The sequence below is a fragment of the Numenius arquata genome, chromosome 20 (assembly GCF_964106895.1).
Source record: "Numenius arquata chromosome 20, bNumArq3.hap1.1, whole genome shotgun sequence".
NCBI classification, from domain to species: domain Eukaryota; kingdom Metazoa; phylum Chordata; class Aves; order Charadriiformes; family Scolopacidae; genus Numenius; species Numenius arquata.
This window is the reverse complement of record NC_133595.1, coordinates 7015016-7038085: the sequence shown is the minus strand read 5'-3', so window position 1 is coordinate 7038085 and position 23070 is coordinate 7015016. Positions and strand designations below refer to the sequence as shown.

Sequence of the window (23070 nt, the reverse complement as noted above, 5' to 3'; positions counted from 1 at the left end):
CCACTTCCATAAGAAACCAGGTTAAAAAGAACATCAAGTGGGAGGCTTGGTCCCACAGCAGGTTGTGCTCAGCTGGATGGAGGCTCTAAGATTTCTCATTTGTCAGCCTAGTGTTTCTCACTGTCACTAGACCCACTCAAGTCTGATTATATCCACATAAGCTTTGTGACGTCTCTAAGGGAAAAGCCCCTCTCTGTAATTACCCAAAGCACATTTTTAATTGTGATTTGTATTTGGCTCTCATTTGGCACTGGTCAGCATGCAATTTTTCTGCTCTCATTTGTTCAAAATGATTGTTTTGCCAGTTATTTTCTGTTGTTATTTGCTGGCTGAGTGAAAAAGCCCGTGATGGGGCCATGTGCTGCCAGAGGAGTTGGTGCTTGCATCACTGTCACAGCTTGCAGCCCTGTCTCTCTCCTCTCACACACACATGCACTCATCATGAGCACTTGTGCTCAGAAAGAAAATGCAGACTTGGAAGTAAATTGCCTCAATAATTCATAGGCTTTGTAGCCCAGAGCAAATTATACCTTGGCTCTGTTGTGAAATTCAGGTTGCAAATCCCTTTATAGCCAAGCTCGTTAACAGTATAAGTAAAATAGTACATTTATAATGGCTTTTATAATGGATGCATTATAACCTTTGGAGAGTATTACGTGGTAAACCTGCAGCATCCAGAGTGAAGCATCAATGGGATCTGGATACAGTAAGTCAGGGAAAAAACATTTCTTTTTCTGCTTTGCAGTGGCCTTTGTCTGCCTTGCTGCCCCCAAATAGCTTAGAAGGTTTGGTTTGGTTGGTTTCTATCTGCATTTTGACTTTATCAGGTGCAGTTTTTGAGGGAAAAGCGTCACTGCTGTTGCCAGTACTGATGAGTGGGACTTAGACACACGTGAAACCTGCACACTTCTGGAATAAAATAACTCACAAAATCCCTTTCCTGCTAAGATTCTTGCTCTTAGCTGACTCTTGGCTCTGATTCTAATCATCCTTACCTGTTGGAACTATTTTTGCTTAGGGAGACATTTACTAATTTTGCTGCAAATAGCAGAGGCTCTTTCCTTTACCCACAACTAAAATTAAAACTGAGAGAGAAGCCTTTGAATCATATTCAGAGCAGAATACGAAAACAAAGTATCATAGGGGAATTGTGCTCTATAAAAATGGAGAAGACAATAAATGTTTTATGAAATATTACATCCTAAGGTTAAATCCAATGCACAAAAAAAGCTTAGGTGCAAAACTGCATCACTGGGAAAATATTTTGTTCCAGTCAGTCAAAATTTAGAATATAAAATGCCAGAGCTCTTTTTATCTTACTGGGGGGAAAAAGGGAGCTGTGGAAAAGAATGCAGGCTTTCAAAGATATTTCACATCTTCTTAGAATAATAAAGCTCAATTTGGGCACTTGGAGAAAGGAGAAAAATCAATTTCTATTTAAAATCTAGGAATGCCTGAATCTGCATTAAAGTGCTTAATTTTTACCCGCTTTTCTACTGTGCTTTCCCAAGTAGCTCAAAAAGGAAACAAAACCCAAGAGCCTGACGTTGAGCTCTGCGTGCACTGTTTTTTCTCTTTCCATGCTAACATTTTGTGGCATAAGCCACTTCCTTCCCACAAGTAAGGAAGTGTAGTCCCGAGGTCACAGTACTGACCTGGGAAACTCGGCTCAGCTACTCGTTCTGCCACACACTTCCCATATGACACTGGTAAAGCCACTTTGTCTCTGCTGGCCGCTCCTCCTGGCCTGTAAAACAGGGACTGTAGTACTGTCTTATCTTGCAAAGAATTTTGAGGATGAATACATTGAGCGTGGGCTGCACTGTCAGAATGAAGTACAGATAGACAGGCAGAGCATGATGAACTTTGTGTGGGACATGAAGCTCCCTCCCTGCTCCCTCCCCCTCTTAAGGGGGGAATCTAGAGAAGAAACTTGGGCAAAACAAAGAGTCTGAGATTTAGAAATCACCTCTGGACTTCAGATGCCTAATCCAGTCATTGCTACAACATTCCTAACCAGAGGGGAGAGAAATTTAAAAGACAGGCCCAGGATCAGTGTGAGAGGCCTGATGAGATGGTGGGAGCTTTGTGACAGTGGCTTGTCTTGCAAGATTGCTGACCTGTTGGGGATCAAATGTCCTGAGAGATACCACCTCAGATGTGAACGTGAAAAAGAATGCTACTACTTTCTCAGCTTGTATAAGACTGTAACTTTTATAACTTTGATTTCTCTCTTACTGAAACTCAGCCTTTGTTCTGTAATCTCTTTCTAAAGGAAATATAACTGTGATTATTTTTATAGCTAGCTAAATGCACCGTGTGTGTTTGTAGAACTTTTCCCTCCACTGCTGTTATTCCGACTAAACTCTGTTGTTCCACAAGATGGCACAAGTCAGCCTAAGTGGCCTATGGGAATGTCGGTTTTTCAGGCGTGGTGCTGGAAGGCAACACGTACAATGTCAATTAAACGTTGTGGGAAGATTATTTGGAGGAAAAAACGCTATATGCTTTTATTCCTTACTGCAAAATTGCACATATAGAGCAGACTTTTTCATCCTGATAAAAAGTGCCCCACACCTGCTGTAAAATACTGAAATTCAACTGACTTGGGCCATATGGGAAGTAAAATAGCATGTGTTCTGTTGTTTTCACTGTAATATTAAAGAAAAACTCTGTGATAATGGGAAGGGCTCTTTTTCAATCAAGATACATCCTAGAGTGTGACAGACTCTAGCTCTACCACAGATATCCTGGGCATCTATACAGGTACCACTTTCAATGTCTTCGCCTCTATTTTCCATTGGTAAATAATTATAAAATGACAGAGGTTGGAAGAGACCTTTGGACATTGTCTAGTCCAACCCTCCTGCTCACAGGAGAGTTAGCTACAGCAGCTTGCTCAGGGCCCTGTCCACTCTGGCTTTGGATTCTCCAAGAATGAGATGCCTCTGCCTCTCTAGGAAACCTGTTCTAGCGTCTGGCCACCCTTAGAGTAAAAGTAGTTTTTTGAACGTTTGAGTGGAATTTCCTGTATTTCAGGTTGTTCCCACTGTTTCTCACCCTGTCAGCTGGTGTTCATTGAGAAAAGTCTGTCTCTGTCTTCTTTACGCCTTGCCATCAGATATTTCTACACATTGATAAGATCCCTCATGAACCAAAGAATCCCAGCTAGCTTGTCCTCTCCTTGTGTGTCAGGTGCTTCAATCCCTGAATCATCAATATATTTAATCTCATCTTTTGTCCACCTTGTCTAAATCATTCAGGAATTCCACCTGACTTTAAGTGTGATCTTTAGTGTATTTCTACTGAACCGTGGGCATAGAATAAACAGTTGCATAAAGCAGACCATGGGAAATATCACGGGAGCCAGATACCTAATCACTCTGTTTACCTCCCCGTTCTGTGCTGGCAGGCTGCAAGCTTTGCCGTTGCTACCTATGCAATGTGTTTTATTGCACTACTTAGACTGACATTGCATCATCTCATAAGTGAGAGTTCAACACAAGCTTGTGATTACAGCGGTCAGCTCGGTGTGCTGCTGATTTGTGTCCCAACGGTAAGAAAACCGGCAAGATGAAACCAGACAAAGAGCAGAAGAGAGAGAGGAGATGCATCTACATGAACTGTTAAATCAGAAATGGATATGCTGCTTGAAAGCAGGAAAAAATAAATGCAACCTTCCTACTGCTTTGCATGGTGCTTTTGGGTGGAAGATGCTATATAAATACCCCTCCTTTGGGAGATCACGCTTTAGAAGTACAGGAAACTGGATTAAAAAAAGAACATAAAGAATAATGCTCTTCCAGGCCAGAAAAGGAAGAGAGATTTCCTTTCTAGTTTATCTTATTGTCACCAACAAAAAACCGTATTTCATCAGAGCATGCCCTTGCTCCACAGGTTTCAATCAAAATGATTGGTTATTGACAAAAATATTTGCCCTTTTCTTATGTGATTTGTAGCTAGTGATACTGTAGACACACTGCTTGGCACTACACTATAATAACCAAAGTTTCCGATCGATCCCTACCTCTTAGTTTCCTAACATATCCTACTATTGTAGGTACAAAACTTATACCTCCAAATCTCTATGCTGTAATTGATGTACAAGATGCTAGGTAACAAATTAACATAACTAAACAACAGAAAAAAAATCAGGATAAGGACAATATCACTATCTGTGGGGTTAGTTTGGTGGCTTCTTAATTTATAATTACAAAACAACTGTGTGTCCATGTGTCTAATCAGTTCTATTACATACAGCCCTTCTTACTTGTCACCTCCCCTGCTTGTCTGCTTAGACTTAGGCCTTTAAGATGGCCATTTGGTGCCTATTTCTTTTGTGTCTCAGTTTGTGCAGTCATTTACCCACGTGCCCACGATTATTCCAGACACCCAGATTGGCTACTTCACAAGTCTGAAATAACATTCAGAGAAATGAAACTAAAAAAAGAAGGAGTTTCTTATGAGTCTGGAGATGGGGTGGGGGACGGAAGAAGCAACTGCTAGGTGTAAGAATTAGTCAGATTGTTTTTCATGAGTTTACAGAAACACGTGAATCCCTAGGTGTGGAAGCAGAAGGGTCTTTCTTCAAATCCTGCATGCCTGCAGTTCCAGTGATTCATATCTTAAGCTGTTGCTACATTGTCTTGAATTCCGGGAAGGCTCCAGTGTAAAATCTCTGGCACAGGAAGTTCAGCTTCCTCTCCAGATTTCCTTCCTCCACCTCCTTATATGCAGAATAGCAGGGAACATATTTAGGCCTTGCTGTGCTGAGTGAAAACTCTAATGACTGTAGAGCAGTTTGCATTTATACCCAATACCTTCAGCTGAAGTGTTCAAGACAGGCAGCACAGAAGACAGTGGTTCTTAATGACAAGACTTTATCCCCAAAAGATCCTGAACTGCTGAGTTGCATTTTGTAACTGCACACAAAGCTGCGCCCAGTCCCTAAAGCAAATATGATCAAAATGCGTCATGAAGGTGACTCTTATTGACATTCAGTCCCATTTCCACAGTGAATTGGGCAAAACTCTTACTGATGACAGTGGGAAATTTAGCCATAATGTAAATTTGCTGCAATTGCAGAGTAAGAAAAACTATGGAAAACCAGGCCTGGATCAAGTCGATGCCTAAGCTACCACTAATTTTAATAGGCTAATTTAACTTGTGAGATTTTTATCTAGGATTCAGTGTCCTTTAAAAACAACCGGCTAGACTCCTGGCTGAGGGCCAGTCCAGTCCAGTTTGAGCCTCAAACTGGTAATAGGTAGAAAAAAACCTTCAAACCGCATTAAAACTGAGCTCTGGAAGTACATGTTAAGCATGCGAGGAAAACGATGATGTTTAGTGACACAGTGTTAAAGACCTATATATACATATACGTGCAAAGACCCTCTCTAGGATTGCAGAAGAAATATAACCATGGCAGTGAAGCACTGTGCACCAGGGCTAAACAGAAGCATGGCCACGTGCTGCTGCAGCCTATGATGCTTTCAGTGCTGGAATTTGCTCGTTGAGCTGTCTCTGGGATGTGTGGCTATGTTACTAGTGCGTCAGTGTACGGTGTGTATATTCCCTACAAGAATGCTCTCTTGGTATACCAAAACCAGCATGCTGTACTTGCAGAGCATGTATGACTAAGCTCTACCAAGCAGTTTATTCCATCACCAACCCATCTCCAGAACAGAACATGCTCTACTGGGGAGAACAGTAGCAGCACCTGCTTTGGTACCTTTCACCAGCACAGCTAGAACAGACATCTGTACAGCTGCAGTACAAACAGGGCAAGAGAGGCCTGAACTGCTCATCACGTCATCCAGAATCCAGACTATTCTCTGTAGTTATACTAGGAAGAGGAGAGGCAAAGAGCTACAGCTCTTTAAGCACCCCCCCCTCCCCAAGATCGAACCTTTCTGTTCCCAAGATCTCCCCTCACTTCTCTGATGGCAGAAGTAAGTACACTGATCTGGTTTTAGCTGTAGCACAGGCTGAGCAAGTGTGTTATCGAAAATAAACTAGTGCAGTCCATACAGACAGAGCAGAACACTGCCCTTGAATCATATTTGACAGCTTTCTTATGAGACACGTGTTACTAACATGCGGCCTACCACAGGGCTGGCAGAAAGTCAAAATCTGAAAGCGTAAAAAGGGGAGTCACCTCCGTGCCAAACGCAGCCGCTTGCTTTGGGAAGCAGTGAGTGTTTAAAATCCATACCATGTCACCTGCTTATTCACACAAGAAAAAAAAATACAAAAAGAATCACTGAGTTTCAGTCACATTCAGGCGCTCAAAGTAACAGAGATTAATAAATAATAAATGGCAGTACAGTCAATAGCAAATGCCAAAGGGTGATGCTGTATCTAGATGCGTATCTGCTGACGAGTGCATATTAGCAAACCACATAGTGCTTTTAGCTTTGACTCCAACATTAATTTTGGCTTTGGAAAGAGATTTTATTAAACGTACTGAAAATGTCATTCATCTTTATTTCTATTATATGTGTTATGAGGATTTAAACCCCAAGACAGAACTATGGGGAGATGAAAAATTGAAATTGAATAATCTAATCATAAAAATAAATGAAACTCCAAACAGAAACTCACGTTTTAAATAGTGAGAAGTACATTCACTTCTTATATTTCTAATACCATACAGTGTTACTGATAGGAATTATTTTTCAAGGTTCTTTTTTTCTCTAAGGTGTTCTTTTTAAATCCCTTGCAAGCTAAATTATCTGTAGATGCATTATGGTGGTAGCCCTTAATCCATAGGACTAAAAAATTAAATAAAAGGTAGGAGCATGGAGAAATGAAAACACTTGATTACTTTTTATAAACATTAAATTCCAAGGAAACAGGACTATTCTTTAAAGTACTATCCAGTAATTTAAGGTGTTATAAATACTGCCCTAATTTGAAATTGTCACCTCTTTTTTTAATTTTATTTTTCACTAAGTGCTGAATAGCATTTTGATATGTCAGCTTTTCATAATGCTGACTCTTTTCTAGGATGTTCTAAAGCTTTCAGGAGTCACTGAAGTTAGTGGGGAATTTGACTTACTTGCAGGCGAGGATCCATAACCTCAAAATAGGACTCATTAACAATTCTCTAGATTGTTCTGCTGCTGTTTATATTACCAATGCAAATCCCTACTGGTACCAGTGTGGTAGAAGTCACAAAAGATACAATGGTCTTTATGTTTTATTGGATTAGCATAACACACATCAGTAATATAACAGCATAACTCAGCCTAAACATATATAGGCAATATTATAGCTCTGTTGCTGAGCTTTTGTAGGTAAGAAATTTGTCAGCGTGTTGCTCACAATATAATATAAAACCTGGTTTCCAGCTGTTACAGTTCTCAAGTAAAAATGTCTTTAATCAAGCATCAAAACTCAACACACAATAATCACCTACGAATAGAATTTATTATCAGTTCTGAAACTAGTTTGTTCAGTTAATTAGAAGTTAAGTGTTTTTGGAGAACACAATGGGGTTTTTATGGTTTTCCTCCTGATTTTGTGCTTGTTCATGGAGACCTGTTACCATTGGGGAAAGTGGGTGGTTTATATTACTTTGACTATCTATTTTTTGAATGTGTTCCTTGACCCTTTAGAACTTCTTAGTCTAAATCTGTTTGTGTTTTAAGGTCTATCAAAATATTTCCCATCAAAATTATTTCTTCAATAAATATTTTGGCTTGGCTAAGCGAAAATATACACGTGGAGGGGCTTGTTTTTTTTCCATTACGTGTAATTGTCTTTGTATAAAAACTCAGTTTTGCTTGCTGTTTATTTACTGAAACATTAATTCTTCCCAAGAGAGAAACTTCCTAGTGGCTCAGACACACACAGTTATTTCCACATGCAAATCTCACAAAATAGAGGAGAAGGACTGTAACTTTTCTCATCCCGTACCCCTGCCAATGAATTTTGAATCCTAGTTCCAGAGCTGAGAAGCAGAATTCAGTAACAGCAGCAACAATAGCTACCGTTTCTTCATCTCTTCCAATCCAAAAATCTTGAATTCCTTTGAAAGCGTTGCTGGATTAAGTTTTGAATACCATTGTGTATTACTACGTCCATTCCCCATTGGTGCATGTAAAGCAACGGAGCTAAATAATTCATTCAAAATCAGCCTCCACAGCTAAGCCAAGAATAAAACTCAAAATATTATAGAGCCTGGCTCTGGAATTTCAAGCCCATCTTCTTGAAGGAGCCATAACCCATTTCTTTTCTGCCATATGGGGGAACTATCAACAAGATTGTTCTGCGGGCAGGATAAACTGTAAATGGATGTTTCCTTAAACAAGATAACCGACTAAGCAAACCATGTATTGACACCCCTGGAGGGAGTGGAAGAGTTATAAAGCTAGTGGAGGCATGGATAAGAAGAAAACTGAAGTTAGGTTTCCTTTAAAGTAAATAACAACATTCATAAACAATAGTTAGCACCAAGGAGGTGCTAAGATACAGTATTTGAAATGCACGGTATGGAAAGGCCTATAGCGTATATAAAAACAATAGAGCCCACATCTTATTTCCAGTGTTGTCAACGGCAGTTACTTCCCTAAGAAATACAAGCCAGCACCTAAAAAACAAAAGTACATTTTATGGATTTCAACACAGAATTTTGTATCAAGCCAATTTGTGGATATTGAGGAAAAGGTGGAATCAAATGAGAAGTTTATGTTACTGCTTTATAAATGTTTAAATAAATTCTTGAGAAACTATGCACATTTCTTTTAATTCAGTGCTGAGTAATTGAAGTTGCCCAGCCCATGGGAGGTAAAGCTGGAGTGTACACTCACCTCTCTGTTTGTGACAGTATTTGCTCTTGTATTTTTTTTTTATAACCAGCTTAAGCATTCCAGCATGCATGGAAATTCTGGCTGTTGAGAGGGGTGAAACTCCTGCATATCATGTGTTCATGTAACTTAAAATCTCCTCTGAGCTCTTGGAAGAGTACTGCCTGGCCTCTGAAAATCAGACTCTATTCTAGGCAACTGTCTCTGTCAGTTCCCTTGGGCAGTGGCTTGAGAGACGTTTCACTTTATGTACGTTTTGTTTTGTTGCTTGGAAACATGAATGTTATAAGCACTTTTTTTTTTTTTTTCTACCAGGTGCTCACAAGAAAAGGTTTTGCAGAATCAGGATCTTTGCTGACAAGGTTTGAGATTTGAGATGTTTACTGTAACAGAATCCCAGAGGTCACAGGAAAGTTCTCTTTTTGTAAATTAGAAGAGTCACTCCACCTTCTGGTTCAAAGGACGTGAATTTTTAGAGCTATAAGAAATGTAGACCTTTGCTGCAAGTTCTTTCATTCTTAGCAGCCACTGAACAGCGAGGTAGATAGGGGTCCTGAATGCTCGCACTTTGGTTCTGTTAAATAGCTTGGGTTTTTTGAAACTCAATTCTGTAAAGAAATTTCTTCCCTTCTGCTCCTCCCATGATCTTCATGAATTTCTTATACTAATTCCTTCTGCTCCAGTGAGTAAGGAAATGCAATATGCAGGTCTTTCTCGGAATCACTGTATCATTGAGCCTGCTCAGGTTGTGCTTTAATGTATCATTAGAACCAATTTTCTCTTCTAGGTTTTCCATGCAGTGCTTTCCTGTCCCCAACCAGCCCAGCAGGGAGTACACATAACTAACCCACGCACCATGGGACCTGATGGCTGGTGATTCTTATTGCTTCTCTCACAACTTCATGCCCAGCTGCGTCATTTAACCATTTTGTGTCTTCAGTCCCTAAAGCTTTTAGGGCCACTTAAACAACAGCCTGTATTGTCATACCATCTATGAATAACCCCTACAACTCTTATACAACATTCACCCTGATTTTTCTGGAGCTGCTTCTGAAATAAGAAGATCAGCACGCATTTTTTTGTTCTTTGAGTTCCCTTCCACTGCAAGAACAGAACTGCTGGGCCAAATTCAGTTGCCAGTTTTTCTTGATATGGATGATGGAAGCCTACCCATTTTTCAGACTATCTTTCATGACTGTATTTTATTCCGTCCCAGTATGTTTTTCCAAATAAATGCTTACTTTTGAAGTACAGGTTGTAACCATCATTGATTCTACTCATTTATTACCTATTGTGATTAAATTAATGACTACTGAACTTTCTAAGCATGCTTTACCCCTTCCCTGTATCACAAATAGGCTTTGATTAAACGTAGATACTCCAACGACAGTGGTACAAGTCCCCCTACTCCAAATATTTTTGCTTTATGAATGCGGTTTTTGTTTTCTGGATTCTGGAACCTGAAGCTTTCCTGCAACTGCAGCAATGAAATAAGGTAAGGTTCTTTGAAAGAACAATCATTCCAACATTTGGTAACTGCTTCACTAGGACCCACACCTGCGCCTGCTTTCTGGAACTGCTGTTTCAAGGATGGAAGAATGTTCTGAAGGAATCTGACACATAGCTAGGTAAGCAAATTCTTGTATTTGGAGATATTTCTCACAGGCAAGCTTTGCTGCAGGTCTGATGAGCATGCACTTGAGAGCATGGAAAGTTTAGTAGCCAGGCTGAATTCTCAGTGCAGATTCTACATTCTCAGCATCTCCAGGGTACCAGTCGTTTTTTCTGTTAGTTGCTCAATAAGACAATAACCTCCTTGAGGAAGGTCCCTTTAAATGGGGAAATATTATGCTTTAAGCTTTTACTCAAACTGCTTAATCAGCATTCATGCCACTGAAATGTTACTTAAAGGATTACTGACTTAAAGGAAGACCTATAGGGGTGCAGTTGGTTGTGTGCACATGTGTGTATCTATCTGTATATGTGTGTGCACATATACACACTGTTGAATCTGATCTCCAAGATAATTATAACAATGTCCTCTGATGCTATTATAGCTGCAGGATAGGTCTCCATACAGGAAAACATACTTCCATTGACTTGCTTCTAAATATCTATACACTTACTCCTACAGTTCCACCTCAGCTCTGAATGATCTACGCTCAGTACAGGATATGAGATTTTGAAAAAGGTGTTCATGCTCTGTTTTATATTCTCCCCTGTTCCCAGCAAGGTTTGCTGTGATCTGAGCCACTACAAAGCCAGCTATGTTTGTTCCATGCCACAAAGGGATTTCATCGTGTTGGAAAAATATCCATTGGCTCAGGTAAGGCAGCCTCTTTGCCAGGAGCACCACAGGACTTTTAAAAGCCAAGCTATAGCTTGCCAAGTTTGAAGGTACAGCAAAAAACATAAACGAGTAACACACACTTGAATATGAAGGAAGAACAGAACAAGACCTTGTACAATCCCAGCACATGGAAAAGAGCTCTGATACAATTCTGATTCAAGGAAAAAAGCACCAAAACCCTATTCTTCTGGCTCTCTCAAAATGGGTTTCTATAAATAGAAGGGGAAAAAAAAAAAAAAAAAAAAAAAGGAGAAGTTAGTTGGTAACTGTACAAACAGGCTTGGACCAACATTAAGACACCCATATATGTTTCAAAGTTGGAAGATGAACCTATAGAATAACTCTGTAACAGAGCTTGCTCCCGGTGGAGAAGTTGTGTTATTTTGTTGAACAAGTATAAACATAGATCACAAAATTAGCTATTTGTATCACACTGTAAGATTGTATCACAGTATAAAATCATGGCACTGACCGCGAGGATACTAGATCCAGGTTCAAGCAACCTTAATATTTCATCTCACTTCTCTCCATAAACTGCTGGGTGGTGCTGGCTAAATAATTTCACATTGTTATGCATCAGTTTCCTATGCCTAAGAAAACAGTAGTGATGTTTTTTGGCTTTGGAAAATGCTTCAAGGTATGCTAACCAGAACAATCACATTGGGGAACTGGGCAATAAATTTTCATGATTGTTGAAGTCACCGATGCTAATGGCATTGATTTTTAAATGGGTCACAAGTCAATAGGAACAAGGTTTTCCCCTGGAAACAGAACTACCTCAGGCAGAATTTTTAAGAAACCAAGACTACATACAATGCCCTTTAGGATGTACGTAGACCAGCACATACAGTCCCCATATAGCTTACTCCACCTCTGTCAAGGATGATATACAGACAGTCGTGTAATAGATTTGATTCTTATTGCATTCACAGTGACATATATGTACATTGATGCAGTAGAATGAAATCTATAAGGAAGCTCAGGGCTTCACAACTCTCTTCTACTTCACTTACAGACAACAATGGATTTTTTTTCAAAGGATTTTGAAACGACTTGCAAAGTCTCTCACCAATTCTGAATTAACTGCTCTTGAATCTACCCCATGAATAAACCACTCTAACCCATACCGTAGGTAAGAAGTTCAATATCATCTTCCAAGACTGTGTTAGTTAGGAAACTCAGGTATATGGGTTTTCCTGCCTTTTTGTCCTAAATTACATGAAGACTCTCAAAACTAGTTCCCCCTACCTTAAAATCTTGTCAATTATATTCTTTTCAGACTAAAACAGTTTTGCTAACCTTATGCTTTGTTCTCAGAATTCGTTTAAAATAACTCTTTTGTTCCATAGTAATAGGCGAACTGAAAGAAACTGTGAGAATGCAGAATGTAACTAAGGAGACTGAGTTACTCCTACATTTTCCTCTGCCTGAGTATTTCTATTCAGTATGCTTTTATTTATTTATTTTATTTAATGAACGATCTTGGTACTCTGCTACCCAGGTCCTTGCTCAGAGAATAACAGCCACGATTTTTATTCAATTGTTAAAGAACTGGAAAATAACAACAGGTTGGTACCATTCTGAATCAGTTAAAAAAAAAAAAAAAAAGATAAAAAAAGAGTTCCTGATCCTCTGACTAGACTTGGGACTTGAGGTATAGCTGAAATTGAAACATTGTATAATCTCCATTTAATTTTGGTGGAAAGACAGGAGACACAAATGTTCTGCATTGCTTTTGGGACCAAATGCAATGAGAACTTCAAACAAGATCAAAATCACGTGAACGTCTCTATAAATCTCTGCAGTTTTAATAGAATGCACACTATAGAAATCAAAGGACACAAAGGCAGACGAAATATTCTGGAATGGGAAATAGTGTGGGTGTGATTCTGGAAAATGAGGTGGTCCTTTGAGTTATTATTTTGGGTAAATCCATTAGAAACACTCACCTGGGAAGTCACAAATACAGAAGTAGGCAAAACATCATTATTTATTAATTCGGTAGTATTTTTATACCATCTGTTTTTCACACTTTCTTCAGAAAGCATAATTTTTGCCTGTTTGACAGTTATTTTTTCAGAGTCCAGGAGCATCTTGAGTTGTCCTAAGAATCATGCAGTATATTTTCTCAGCTAACAATATGTAAATTTTGATTATAACAATGCCGTAACAATGCTATTTGTATGCAAAAATGAAATACTTTCTAAGAAATGACAAAAATACTGACAAAACATTCAATAAAACATGAATATGGTGTATTGCTAAACCATGTGCAATGACAATTTCACTTGCAAATAAAACCTCTACTCATTAATTCATTGGGGACCAAGTTACATCCTTGCTGCTCCTGTTGAACAAGAACCCCTTCTCTCAGGACTGTATCTGCCGTATCTGTCCATCTACCTTTTTGCTTTTGAACAAGACTTCTTACTCCTGCAGCCTAAGAAAAGCAGCAGTTGCCTTTTTAACTATTAACTGATAAAGATTGAATACTCCAAAAGTACTGCAGTGTGCATCATGGCATCATTAAATGAGGACATTTGGTTGTCAAGATTCCTAAATCTGCATTTCACAAATATTTTTAAAGCCTCTCAGTACCCTTCATTTTTACCTGTTGATGGCAGTCACGGACATGTAAGAGTGAAAGCAGAGCCTGGAGGCTGAAAACTAGAGAGCAACTTTTGTTGTGTATGCAATCATTGGCTCTGTTTAAGCAGGATGCCCAGTTAATCAGGAGCTGGTAAAAGTATAGAACTATGCGTGGCATAATTGTTCCCCATTTGGAAGAGTTTCACGGTAATAGTGAGACAGCCATTTTTTCATTTTAACCACCAATTCCTTGGTTTAACCACCAATTCCTTCCTTCCACAAAAAGGCTTGAAGCAATGATTGTTCACAGCCTCGCCACCAGCGTGCCATAGTGGGGCTGGAACAGGCAGGTTCTGAATGGCAGAGCAGTCTGCAAAACCAGGTGCTATAACAGCGTGCCAGGTATCACAGATTCCGGCGAGTTTTGTCATCGTGTTCGAAACAGCTGAAGAAACGCACAAACTGGTGAAACTGCCTAAAGATTCGTTTAATTCAGATTGTTCTCTATAAAGGGGTTAATATCAGCTGATTGAGAAAAAGGTGCAAGAAATTTTGCAACAGAACTATGGAGCAACCACCTTACAGGAGAGGTTTTCTTTAGATCTAAATCAAGCTTCTGGAGAAAAACTTCTATTTTTGCTTCAGCTGACTGAGTCCTAGCATACGCGGAAGCCTCAGGTTTGAGAAGTTTCACTATTTTGTGAAATTGTGTGAGTTACATTTCCCATCCATTTCAGGTATTTTAATTTGCTTTGGCTGCACTAGCTACTTCCAAGTGGACTAACGAAAAAACATAAAGACTGGGTTTTGTTAATTATGTAAATTAGATCAGCAGGTATTGGCAGATATTTTGAGCTGAATTTTCAGTTATGAACAGTATCTTTGTAATATATAGAAACAGATAAAGACATGCATCTGGTTTAGAGTAAGTCCACTTATTTCTGGTGATTTGCATGCTCTTCCACTAAATACTACAATCTAGGACAGTTTCTGTATCTAACTGTATGTACATACAAAAAAATGAAGATCAAAAAATGAAAAAGAAATTTAAAAAATAAAGATAATGCATATACAGTAGCTTCCAGTACAGAACTATATGAAGAATTCAGAATTAAAGTGTTGCACACAGTTATGTGGAAGATTTTAAAGTGCAGCAAAATGGATTTGTCCACTGAGATTTATAAAACAAAACAAAAAAAACCCCACCCACCCCACCTGAAACAACCCTCCACCCTGAAAACAGCCATTTCCAATCTTCATAATCCCTCTTCATACCAGTAGTATAACTATATATCAATCAAATTTTTCACTGGATAATAAAATGTAATGAAGTCACTGGATCAGAAACAGGAACTACTGCAACAGTTGTATTTTTACAAAAGAATAGGTGTGGTGAAAAATTAGTTATGTGTGTATGTGGTTATATTCAGCGTGTGTAAACACATTTGACTGGTCCGGTTTCCTTACCCAAATTCCATGGATTCAAAGAGGTGGCAGAGCACGGACCTGCGGACAGAAATTCTCTTTAGCTCTCATAAAACAGAGAACGGATAAAAAGTAGAATTAAAAAAAAAAAAAAAAAAAAAAGAGAAGAGATTCCTAGGAAAGGATAAGATCTGAATGTGTACTTTATTAAAAAAAACCCAAACCGAACACATTTAGGTACTATAACTGCCCAACTACTAAAAGCATGTAAGAGAATTAAAAGGAAGAAAAGCAGTATCTATGATAAGGCACGTGCAATGGGAAAAAAAACATGCACCAGTTTATTACGATATGGTTAATTCACACAACAATTCTTCTAGTCCAATAGCAAAATCTCAATGCCACTCTCTCAAAGAGACAAAATGTGATTTACTATGTTATGAACCTCAGAATGTTATTTTTGTTCATTACACAGATTTCTTCGGTATGATCCAGTGTTAGCTGAACATTTTTTGTGACCTACAAATTTTCCTTAGCAAAACAAGGCTTTTTCTTTTTTTCTTGAATCCTTTATGTGATGTACTTTTTTTCCCCCCAGTGTGGTAAGTGGTCACTCTTTTCCACACAGATTGTGGTGTATCCCCAAAAGGGCATTTTAATCTCTGCTATGCAAAAAAAAGTGGTCTTTAACAAAACAAAACAAAATAAAACAAACAAAAAAAACCCAAACAAAAAACAAAACCAAAAAGCTATTTGCCTACTACAAAACTCTCTGAGACTTTGTGACTTAAATATTGCAGTAACGTGTGTAACTGCTTTTGACATCTCTAGAAAACATTGCAAATATCTAATAAACTTGTGGTGTTTCTTAAGCAATTAGACTTAATCAGTATTTTGCAGATAGGAATGTTAGGTGAACCTCTAGCCTCAATCTAAAGAACATCCCCAAACTGCATACATGTGGTTCCACAGATTTTAATGGGGTAATTCCTGTCCACGATCCACATGTGGGCATATTTCTTCCAAGGGTGGAAATTATTTTCTCATGGTTACTGAACAGAACATAAACAATGTGAGAATATAATTCAAGAATCTTTTATTCTAATTTCAGTAAATTTCTTATTTTGTTATTTGTAAATCCCAGGATGAAGAATTAAAGCTTTAGCACGGCAAACGTGTTATTTAAAAACAAACATTTGATTATTATAAAACAAGGGCTTAACCACACCAGGATCTAATAGTTATTCATAACAGACAACCTGAATAATAGCCAACCCACTTTCCTACAGCTTAATTAGCACACCTATTATTTCTCTTACTAATTACAGGTAACCACGCCTACCTTCACAGAAGGCAAGTAACAGTTTGTTTTAAATTCTGGAGAAGCAATCAACTATTGGGGATGAGTTTGCAAAAAAAAAAAAAAAAAAAAAAAAAAAAAAGAAGTTTTGGTCTCTTTAACTTTTTTTATTTTTGGGTTGTGTGGTTTTGTTTTTTTTTTTTTTTTAATTTATTACAACATACTCTTTCTGGAGAAGTTTTTAATTCAAAATTTGCTACAGTGCTGTGGGTTTTTTGCTTTTTATTGTAAACCAACTTGGTCAGTAAGGTAATCTCACCTCTTAACAAACTATGAACAAATAGGGGAGAAAAACCCCCAGATTTAAACCTGTTGATGGGAGAAAAAGTGATGTAATCCTGTGTGTATACTTACTTTCCATTTTTAAGTAACAATGTTTTAGTATGTGAGCACTGGTGTGAAAAGATGCCATCTTGGTAACATCTGTCCTGCCTGGCTTATCTGAGGCCCAGTCTGTAAAACAGAAATCGTATTTATTTTAATTTTTTTTTCTTGTACTTTGCCTCATTTTTTGTTTGACTTGCTCTTTTCTGCAATGCCTCCCAGAACAGAGATGGATGCTCAGCCCCTGAGAAGAAGGTGAAAAGGTGGCTGTGGAAACTTTGGCCAGGCAAGTACCCTTATAAGCAAAGTTAGAAAAAAAGTAAGTTGTAAGCCGACAGAATTGTCACTCTTCAAATTCCTGAGGGAAAGATGGTAATACAAAGAGATTTACTGCTGGTGAGTGGGGTTTTAAGACCTCTGGCCCTCAGTTTATGCGGTTATTTGAGGCCTCCGGCCCTCACCCTTACTCGTGCTCAGCAGCCCGGGGTTCTTACATTCAACATGGGTGAAGGGGTATCTGCTCCTCCTCCTCCGAGCCCTGCTCTCTCCGGGCGATTCCCGGCTCAAATAACGCCGTTTGTGGGCTTCTGTCTTTTCTTTTGTTCGCGACAGGCTTTTCGAGGCGCGTTTGCGGCCTGGGCGCGGCGGGGCAGAAGCGAAACTCACCCCCCCCCTCCCCCCCGCCCCCTCCTCTTCCTTCAGCGCCCGCGGCCTTTGTTCGCGCTAAGGGAGGAAGCGCCGGGGAGCGGGGCCGAGCCGGCCGCCATGGGCGGTCGGTGGCGGTCGGTCTGTAGGTCATTCGTGTCCCCCTTCCCCCTAGACGGCCTGACTGAAAGGGCGTTGGCGGGGAGCGGTGCCGAGCCGGCCGCCATGGGCGGGCGGCCCTGCGCGTCCCCTCTTCCCGCCAGACGGCCTGACTGGAAGGGCGTTGCCCGCCCGTGAGCGCGCACAGCCCGGCCGCGGCCCTGCCGCCGGCTCCCCCGTCGAGGCAGCGAGGCCTGCGGCGGGGCCTGCCTCTGCCGGCGGCGGGGCGGTGCCGGCGGCGGGGCGGGGAGCCGAGCCGGGGTTTCCCGGCCGGGCAGCACGGGCGGGAAGGGAAGGGGAGGAGGAGGAGGAGGAGGAGGAGGGGGGGGGGGGGGGGAGGGAAGGTTAACCGCGCCCAGGCTCTCGCTTCCCGATGGCTGCGGGGAGCTGAGCGGGCACCCGGCGTGCGAGGAGGAGTCGAGACCCAGCGACACCCCCCTCCCCCGCGGCTCCCTCCTTCCGACTCGGCTCCCCCGGCCGCTGCTGCTGCTGCCTCCCCGGGACCAGCCGGGCAGAGCGCGGGCGGCTCCCCTCCTCCTCCTCCTCCGCCTCCTCCTCCGCCCCCCTTCCCCTCCCCAGGCCGGCGGGACGCGGGCAGGAGCCGCGGGCGACGGAGGTACCGGCCCGGTTAATGAGCAGCGGCCGGAAGGGCAGGTAACCGTCTGAGGGGGAGAGAAAAGGGCGGAGGGCGGTGGAGGTGTGGGGGGGGATCCGCACAAAAGCCTCGCTGGGCCCCCGTCCCGGCCCCACCCTGAGGCCATCTTCCCGCCGGCGGCCCCGTCTCCCCCCCCCCCCCATCCCCCGGTTCCTTCTTCGGCTGCGCCCGTCCCCCGCTTCCCCTCCCCCGCTCTTCCTCCTCCTCCTCCTCGCCGCCGCACTTCTCCTTTCCCTTCGGCCTCCCCCTTCCGCCGCTCCCTCGGTTCTCCCGTCGCCTGGGCACCGGGTTGGGCTCCTCTTCCCCCCCCCCCCCCCCCGGTGCCCTCCTCCTCCTCCTCGCCCACCCGTCTTCAGGAGAGAAGGGCGGCTCATGGTTTGTCCACCTCTTGGCATGGCGGGGTTGGAAATAACCCCCCTCCCCCGCGCTTCCCCACCTCCTCGGTGCTCCAGCTTCCCCTAAAAAAGAAGTGTGTTTGTAGCTGGAGGAGGAGGAGGAGGAGAAAAAGGTGGGGGTGGGACTGATTCTCTCTTGAAGGCTTTAAGGCGAAAAAGGGAGGAGACCTTGGATCTTGCGGGGTTCCATTTTTAATTATAATTACGCTGTAGTGGTCTCTGTTAGACGGTTTGGGGTGTTTTCTTGTACGCGTTAAGATACAGAAGGCGAGTTCCCCGAGCGATCCAGCCGGCAGAGGGAATATTTGGAGAGAGATTCAAGAAAAAGCTATGGTGTGGCTGCTGTAATGGTGGAAAACTGATTAAGAGGAGACGGGGGTGAGACAAACAGGGTAAGACTGCTTCCAGCAGCCCCCAGTCCAGCCCAGGGCTCGCAGATGGGGTTCATGCTGGGTATACTGGGGGAGGGAGGGGCAGGGAAGGTTTTGTTCGCTTTAAAATCAGAACCGAGGATGGATTTAGACCGCATATTTGTTGTTCCCCCTTGTATTACGGTGCTACATATTTTTGTGTGCCCGTAGCAGCAATAACGAAGATCATGGAGGGTATTTGCTACAATAGAAAAATGGAGTTTTCTCCTCGGGAATATTGTTTAAAATATTATTTCAATTCCCAGCTTATTACTGAAAGGATTTCAGCATTTTAAAATTTTTCTTTATCCATACAAGAGATATTTAAGGTGTGAGATTTTAAATTCTACAGCTTGGTAGGAAATGAAGAAATGTAAAGTCTTGTATGTAAATATGAAAGAGACGAGACGTTTTATTAAAAAAAATAAGACAATCTTGTCCAGAAGAATATCAGAATGATGTAGAGGTGGTTGTAAGATGTCAATTTATCATTCGTGAAGATGAACTGAAATTTTAACGAATGTGATATTTCATTATTCTTCAACTAAGTCATGGCTGGGATTCGTTATTTGAAATAAGGCATCCTTTCTAGCCTGCCGACTGCCACGTTATTATGTATTGTCTCCACAGCAGAAAATAGGAGGAAAGGACTGTAAATGTAAGGCTTAAGTGATTATTGAAACGGCTTTTGAGAATAGTTGGCTCAACTTGGAGAGGTGATTTAAGACTGAAAATTTAAACATTTTGCTGCTGTAAAATATCTGCACCTAATCGTGAGAGATGTACCTCGTATTTTAAGCTGATCAGCTTAACACAAGGCTGTGAGTCGAGACGAAATGCTGTCGGTGTGTATGTGAAATCCATGTGAGGAAACGAAGACAATATATTAGATCGAAATTTGTTCTGAATCTAATATATTAGAGTTTATTTCCCCCTCTCCCGTGTGTGCTTTAGGAGAGGAGAAAGAGAAGGGGGTGATAATAGTGTAGTTGTTTTGGTGGCTGCAGATTAGCCAGGGTGTGTGTTTGATTTTCTTTTTGCTGTGAATGAATGGATCTTTCTGTGCCTGGGCCCAATAGCTGCAACAAGATGGCGTTTGCAGCAAGGCAGCTCTCATTTTTCAACTCCTCCTCACCACAGCTTTGCCAAACTAGATCTTATTTCGTAATTGTGTTTTAGATTTACTTTCTCCTTCTCTTGGCTTTCTTCTTTTTTGTGGGGTGGGGGTAGGAGGAGCATTTGGAAGATTGTTGCAAGAAATCTGTGGGATTTTTTTTTTTCTTAATTTTTGTGAGCTTCTCCAGATAGGAACTAGGTGGGAGGAGTAAATAGTTCTATTGAAATGTTCACAGAGGCTCTTACTGGATAAAGGGCTGACATGATTTTCTTTTTACCTTGCAGTGCCTGCTTGATACCATCAAAATGTTCTTCGGTTTTATTTAGCCTGTTGCTAAAAAATGGTGTTTTAAACCAAAGCCTGTGCTGGGGCTGGGTACTGTTGCTGGTTCTCTGCTGGGCAGGTAACTCCAGCCCCCGCGCAGACAGTTCTCTTTAATACAAAAGAATCTCCCATCTGCTTCACAACACCAACAATTTATGGAGGCTTTTAAAACTGCTTTTGACCCGGAATTATTGTCATACGCTAGGTAACCGTTTGTGGGAAGGAATAAGAAAGGGTTTGGGGATATTAAAAACATTTCTGTGTCTGTGAAGTATTGCATTTTAAAACGACATCACAAATCTCTAAAGCCTTTTATGTGTGGTTTTTGGTATTTTTTTTTAAGTAAAATGGACTTTCAGTTTGTAACTTTTATGACATGTCACTATAGTGCCAAGCTTCTTAACTTTGGTAGCCTAAATAAAATAGCTTGGTTAATATTTGATATACTGAACTCAGGCTTAAAATAATACGGTACCCAGCAAGAAAAATAAGAAATGCTTGTTATGTCTCCTGTCTTCAAATGACCTCCAAACCTTTGGTAATATCAACCTTTTTAGTACTGTTTATCTATGACTTAATGTATAATCAGTTGTTTGTTAGTTTACTGTAATAGCCCAGCTGGAGTTCATACAGAAGGAAGGTAGGAAGCAGAAGAACTAATTTGCAGTTGAGGTTTGTGTTGGGGTTTTTGGTGTGGTGGATTTTTTAAATATTTTTTTTTTAAGGCACCCCCCCCCCCGAAATTAGCAGAATGCATTTTACCCCTAGTGTGTCAAGAATAATTTTTTAAAATCAAGAATACTTGTCCAATAAGCTGTTAGTTCCATTTGAGAGTGCTTTTAATGTGCTGTTGAACTTGAAACGAGTTGTGCAGGTTTTTTTGGTACTAGTACTTTGGCCTTTCAGTGCAGGATCGGAAAGCAGTAGGGTGAAGTGGGATTCTGTACTGGGGAAGATAAGTTACATTTATCCTTGTGTAGTCCTTGCAGCTGCTAGGTCAGTACGGAGCAAGCATCCTACCATGAAATCTTTGACAACGTGTAAAGTTAGAAGTCCACAGTAAATCCTCACAGAACAGTTTTTAAATCACTTCCATACCTCATGGAAATATGAAAATGTTGTATTTACACTTAATGAGAATTCCTCTTGTATAAGTAACCAATGAAGTTTTGTATAATTAGGAAGTGTGTGGAATTTTGTGTAGCATTATTCTTAATATCATCCAGGAATAAACACTCTACAGCTATTAAAATTTAAAACTAGAATAATTAAAGTATTATGCTTAGAATAAGAAAATCCTTCAATTAATACAATTAGAGGATCCTTTAATTATAGTAGAAATGTATATCTTTTGTGTTTGTAGGATGCCTTTTCCTGAAACGAAGCAAGCTGTTGGTGGGGGCAGTGTGTAATAACTTCCTGGTGCTTTGGAGGCTTCGATTTGGTCATGTGGAAAACAACTATAACTGTTTCTTCTTAAATAGTTACTTAGTTATGATTTCTCAATCAGTGTGAAACTTGGGTTGCTTTTGCAGATTCTTGCGATGCCGGCTGCTGCAGTTAGGAATGTTAAGGAAGTGTTACATTTAGCTAGTTTTAGAGTTATTGCAATAAAAAATGGGAGCCGTTGCTTTCTGCGAAATGGGCAGTAGGTTTGTCTTCTGCCTGTCGGGCTCAGCTCGTGTTTTAGTCAGTGAATTGGATTAAATTCTTACTGTCCATGGATTTTGGCTCTCAGCATTAGTGGATTGGTAATTGATATTCTCAATTTTAATATCCAGTTTTAGCCATATGGCGTAGCGTATTGTTTCAAGGATTGCATTTAGTGCTAGTTTGTTACTAGTGAGTTGCAATGAGAAATTCTGCATTCAAGTGGTTGGATTATGCTTAGGTGGGTCATCTTTGGAGTCTCTAATGCATACCCTCATGCCAATCTTTTGGGTATTTTTTTTTTTTTTTAAGTATTTTACTGATTATGGGGGGAGGGGGAAATTATAACCTTGAAAGCAACTAGCTTGTGTTAACAAAATGTTTCTTAAGCATGTGATTGAAGATAAAGTGGAAATTTTTTTAAGGGAGTTTCTTGATTGAAGTGCACACTCAAAATTTTAATTTCATTCTTTTCAGAATACATATTCCATTCAAAATGTTTGTTTTCTCCCCACTGATAATGTTGGAACTAGTATTAGCCAAGGTCGAGATAAAAAACAAAAATACCCCCAAGCCCCTATGTTTCTATTTAACATAGTATCTCAATTTATTATTTCTTCACAGGGTGCCCAGTATGCTGGGGATTTGTGTGCATGGATTTGTTTTTCACCAAACAGAAATGTATGCAGAATCCATAGATACTTGAGCCAACTGGTAGTTCAGCAGAACATTAAGAGGTTTTTAAAAGCTTTGAGCTGGCTATGAGCAGTACCTTTACTTTAGATGCCAAAATAATCAATGTAAATTACTCTGGAAGACTTGCTAGTACAAAAATATGGACACTCTAAAACAGGTTT

At 40.6% G+C, this 23070-nt stretch overlaps 1 protein-coding gene across 4 annotated transcripts in view; it reads left to right on the top strand.

Moving 5' to 3' along the window:
• Window positions 1-17988: 17988 nt before the first annotated feature.
• Window positions 17989-23070, top strand: part of GNB1 (G protein subunit beta 1) — a 41024-nt gene continuing 35942 nt past the window's right edge. Inside the window, exon 1 of one of the 4 annotated variants that reach the window (XM_074161765.1) lies at window positions 17989-18316. The gene's annotated coding sequence lies outside the window, so the exon portion shown is untranslated. Of the gene's footprint in view, window positions 18317-18850; window positions 19105-23070 lie in introns of those variants that run through there. The other 3 variants (XM_074161768.1, XM_074161766.1, XM_074161767.1) reach the window with 3 other exon arrangements.